Source organism: Meleagris gallopavo, chromosome 6 (genome assembly GCF_000146605.3).
Source record: "Meleagris gallopavo isolate NT-WF06-2002-E0010 breed Aviagen turkey brand Nicholas breeding stock chromosome 6, Turkey_5.1, whole genome shotgun sequence".
NCBI lineage: Eukaryota > Metazoa > Chordata > Aves > Galliformes > Phasianidae > Meleagris > Meleagris gallopavo.
Window position 1 is genome coordinate 31245483 of NC_015016.2, and position 5400 is coordinate 31250882.

Consider the following 5400-nt stretch of genomic DNA (forward strand, 5'->3'; position numbering starts at 1 on the left):
TGCTCACAACTCATTTCTCTGCACATTAGCTGTACTGAAGATGGGATGGTCTACAACTTTCTGACAGTTCCATTTATTTCTACTATTTTCATTTGAAGCCAAGCAACAAGCAGCAGTTGTTTCCTCTGTGGCTTGATAAATGTCAGTATTAATTAAAATTGTTCGGAGTCGGGTCGGGATTTTTCCTCTCCCTGCACCAGGCTGGCAGGGAGGAGAAGCCTGACAGGCAGGCGCAGCTGCCGAGCTGCTGACTGGAAATGTCGTCACTGAGAAGGAGGCATAGGAGTGGTAGCTGGCCTCTGACAAAGTGGATTGGAAATAGGGGAAGCATTTTGTCACCTGCACCGTGCTGCCATTCAGCACAATGTGGGGGAGGATGTCTGGATATGGGTCTTGAACTCAATCCTTTGCTCCCCTGGCTGGGAAGTCTGCAAAGACAGCTGTTCAGCCCATATGGAAGGGATGGTACACCCCCACAACAGCTATCTAATGATGTTTTCCTGACTGACACTCCAGAGAGAGCCCTTGATTCAGGAGGGAAGGTCAACACAGCTCAGTGCCTTGTAGCATGTGGGAGGAAAAAGCAGAGGATGCATCAGGAGATGCCCCTCTTGCTGAACCTCCCTATTTCTGTGCACTCCCTTCCGACACCAATCCTGCCAAGACATCTGTAAACCCAACATCTTCTGTCAGTCCCAGTGGGTCGCATGCAGCAATCAAAATTATGCTTCAGTGGCTGTAGATGTACTTGTCTCCCATTGTGGCAGGTCTGAGTGCAGCCAAGGTGCCTCTTGGATGGCTGCAGTGCTGACATTCCAATCCCTGTCACAGCCATGAGCTCAAAGGAGGCCATTACCATATGCCGCAGTTACTTTTTACACAAAGATTATGGAATTATTTCCTTTTCCAGAACTTTACTGACAACAAAGGAAAGAAATAAGCCAGTGGAAATTAAATGCACATGTTCTCCTGACTTGGACTGAGACCTGTGTTCCTCTATCACCTGGGCACATCTCAGCAGCCTCCTGTATGGGAACTGTTGAGTCACGGCCTGAACCACTGATTGATCACCTGAGGCAAGCACTGAGTCAGCCGTGGAAGCACAGGTGAAGGCAATTCAGCTGTGTGACCGGAAGGAGTGGAGCCTGGCTGCACCTCTCCTAGACCCCATTTAAGGGCTGACTGCCACTAGGAAGGATCTCCTGGAGATCTCTCCTCTGTGGAGCTTTTCATTGTGAGCCTAAATCTTTGGATATGGCTGAGCATTCCTTCTCTGTTTGTTCTTCCTTTGCTGTCTCACTGCAATGCTCTTTCCAACTGTACTTTGTTGACTGTACACCTCCCCAGAGTGTTTTTCTTAGGGAGAAAACAGTGTCTTGTAGAGTGACACCAGTTTCTCTTCTGCAAAAGGTTCTCAAAACAAAAGATGAATGGTGAATTCTGTGATTCTGTGGTTCTATGCTAGAATTGTAGAATTGTTTGCCCTGGGTTGGAAGGTATCTTAAAAATCAGCCAGTTCCAACCCCGCCGATGTGGGCAGGGCTGCCACCCACCAGCTCAGGCTGCCCAGGGCCCCATCCAACTTAGCCTTGAGCACCTTCAGGGATGGGGCATCCACAGCTTCTCTGGGCAGCCCATACCAGTGCCTCACCTCCCTCATTGTAAATAATTTCTTCCCTAAATCTGATATAAATCTACACTCTTTCAACTTAAAACTGTTACACTGATGTCTACGTGATTCTCTGAGAAACTGAAGTGCAAAAAAGAGAAGGCAATAGGAAAGATGATGACCTCTGCATTTCAAAGGATGGATCCCTAGGAATGATGTGCTATAATGATTTAGGAAATGCAAATTAAGGCTTTTGTAAAATGTGATTAAGCAAATATTACTGTAGATGATGACCCAGTTTCCTTTCTGTGTTGATCTCACTGCACCAGACCCTTGCTCCACACCAATCACCAGGGCCCCACTACTTATCAGGTATTTTAGTCCTATTGTCCCACTGTAGTGAACAGGGAACACTTTTCCGTGGTCTACTCGTATCTGCAAGTGTGGTTTTTCTAGAAAGTCACTGGCTTCCAAAAATTCTTTTCTGAGAAGAAATTCATCACCCCAAGTGTGGTAGTCTGAAAAAGAAGTAAATCCTGAGTAGAACTGACTGCTTTTTACCAGCATAACAAATAATCGTCAGAACACTCCTACCTGTCCTCCTGATCTAACTTTACATGTGGTTAGGATTTCTGCCAGCATCTAGTTTCTGTAAATTCTGTAAATTGTTTAATAAAAATGTGTTACCTATAATAAATACATATTGCCTAGGTCAAATGAATTTGATCGTGAGAATATACTGAGAAGTATCAGAAGGATTTAATTTATTTTAAAAACATACTCACAAAAAAGGAAAAAAAGACAAAACCCACAAACCCAAGCTGTAGCTATTGAATGCTGGTTTGAATTAAATTCTATTTGTTTTAATAAAAATGTAGTGGCCTGAGTGTACATATATTTGTTTTAGTGGCAGTGCATTGGATCCAATAAAATTGTATTGGCTTCACTGCTGATATCTCATTTTCAGAGAAAATGGATTAAATGGAAAAATGAACTAGGCATGAATCAGCCGGTTGGAGGTGTCTGCTAAACTCTGGTATTCAAATACATTCGGTTAAAAAAAATATATATATATACTTTATTACAAAACACTGCATTTAAATCTAAGTATGTTTTAATGTCAAGACTGCACATGAGGGGCTTAAATACCTCTATAAGAGAGAGCAGGTTTCAGAGTCAGGCTTGGCTGCAGAAGTGGAAATCTAAGCTGGCTGGGTTACACTGGTGTAAATCAGGCTTGTTCTCAATAATGGCAGTCACTGATGGCCATATTACTGCAATGATGCTGATTGGGTGTCGGTGGCCTCAGTGTGGGGGCACTCCTGTCCCAGTGCATGGGTGCACGCAGAGCCCATGGATATCACAGTCACAGTCGGTGCTGGGGCAGGTATCCTTGGGACAGGCTGCTAGCTGTCAAGACTTTCTGTGGATTCCCCAAAGATCAGCCATTTCTGTGACCCAGAGACACTCATCTGCTTGGTTTGGCACCAGACCTCCCTGATGCCCCATCCTTTTTGAGCAGTGATGCTACCTGCACACATCACTGCAAGCAGGAAAGCCACCATAGACCAGCAAAGAGCTGGTGCTGAGCTTTTGCTAAAAGAGTGAAGAATCATAGTATCATAGAACCGTTTGAGTTGGAAGGGACCTTAAAGGTCACCTAGTCCAACTCTCCTGCAATTAATAGGAACATAAAGAACTCAATACCCTGTTGAACACTGGCACACACATCATCAGTTCTCACATGCATTTGTTTGCACACTCATTTTCATCACCATGTCAATGGAGATCTTAAAAAATCATCAAGTGTCTTTTCTAAATCCCTTAAATTGGATTTAAAAATTCTTTATCAATTTGGCAAATTCTGCAGTGAGAGAGTCTGCTCTGAAAATATGGGCTTTACCAAAACAAAGTAGGACAAAATAGTTTGTAAGTGATTAAAGGGGTTGAAGAGAGTTTTAACTAGATGTTGGTATAAATCTAGCTGTAGAAGAGTACATGGTCTGAGATGACACCAACTTCAGAGGTGACAACATAAATTCTTTATCAGAGGGGTACTGGATAAATTAAGGGAGGACAAGTCCCAACAGGGCTATTAAATTCCATGGTCCAGTTCCTCCTGGCGCTGGAAGCTGGGGGTGTAAGCGGGGATTTACTAGGGCATCGTGTCACGTGGTAGAAGTAGGTCCTTAACAGTCTCTTTCTTGATTCATGATCCCTGCAGCAGCCAGTCTGACGGAGTTGGATAAGGAGAGTTCCTTAAGCTGTCTGTCTCCAGAAAAGTCATCCACCTGGTCCTGTGTCCCAGCTCTGCCCCTCTCTTGGGGCTGGGGACACTGCAGCCACCCGAGCTACCCATGCAGATATCTCCTGCCCTCTTCATCTCCTGCCCTGCCATGTGGGAGATGCCTTGTTTGAGTCCTAAATATGTTTCATTTAAGCCCCAGTGATGGTTTACTAAGTGCTGTAATGTTTGCTAGGTCTCTCTTTACGTTGCTGTAATTACCGTAATAAGCGGTTTTAACTGGCTCTTTTATAAGTTACAGCAGCATAAAAACATCTCACTGTGCTTTCCTTTAATGAGCTACAACTTCAGCATAATCTTCCTGACTCCATTTTCATTGGAGTATCTGTTAGAGTTTGCAATGCAATGGGACGCAGTGGTGAGATGCAGGCAACATTTTAGAGAGGCCTTGCAGAACTTGGTGGCTCTGTCCATGGGTTCCATGACCAGCCAAGCCACTGGAGAGACATCACTGCCCTGGGAAGCACAGGTCACACTGCCAGCTGCTGCAGTATTGCAGGGAATGTAACACAAGCATGTGCGCCTCTTGTCCATGTAAGAACATCAGGGGATGAGTGATGACAATAGAGATTGACACCCAAATGCTAGGGCAGAGGTTCGGTGCCAGGGCTGGTAACTGATACAAGCTGCAGATGAGACCCCGGCATGGGGATTTGAGGGACAGCTGCGCTGGGATCCCTCCATCACTGGCGCCAATCCACCATTCCCACCCAGCACCAGAACATCCCAAGAAGCATCTCTGTCCCCAGCAGCCCCACCATGTGGTCACGGAGCCCCCTCCAAAAAAGCCTCAATCAATTACACCACTGTAACACCGCACCAATGGACGCACGGTTTGACTGCTGTCAGCAGATGGACGAACACTTGTTGGTGATCTGGTGCTGAGCGAGAGGCAGATTTATTTCCAGAGCCTGCTACTCTTGTTTCTCCCAATGAAGCTGCAAGGCAGAGCATACATCTGTGGGTTTTTCCCTTCCAAACATGGCTATGCTGCAGGGAGATCCATCACTGAAAACTATGGGGTTTTGGGCCTGTTTGGGAAGAAGGAAGGCAGAAGCTGCTGCTCTGCACAGCACTGGAAACTGCTCGAATGCACATAAATGTGGGCTGAGTTACCAAACCTCAGCCATAGTCTGAGCCAGGCTGGAAGCTGGCTCACCAGCAAAGAGCTGCAGAGCTGCAAAGCAGGGTGAAAAGCACTGAGTAACCACATTTAGGTGATTTTAATGTGCACCCTGTACATAATAACATCCATAAATTGCCACCTCAGAGCTGGGCAAGGGTCATCTTAGCCCCATCTGCACCCCAGCTATTTGGGGACATCAAGAGAAACCCCTCAGGGTTAGCTGTGCTGCTCTCCTCACTTAAAAAACAGCAAGTAAAGCACGTCTGCAGAAGTAGTGGTGCTTTCCCTGCTCATTTTTTATAAGATCCAGCTTAGGATAATAAAAACTTGGAGTAGGTGGAATATTTTGAGATGCTACCT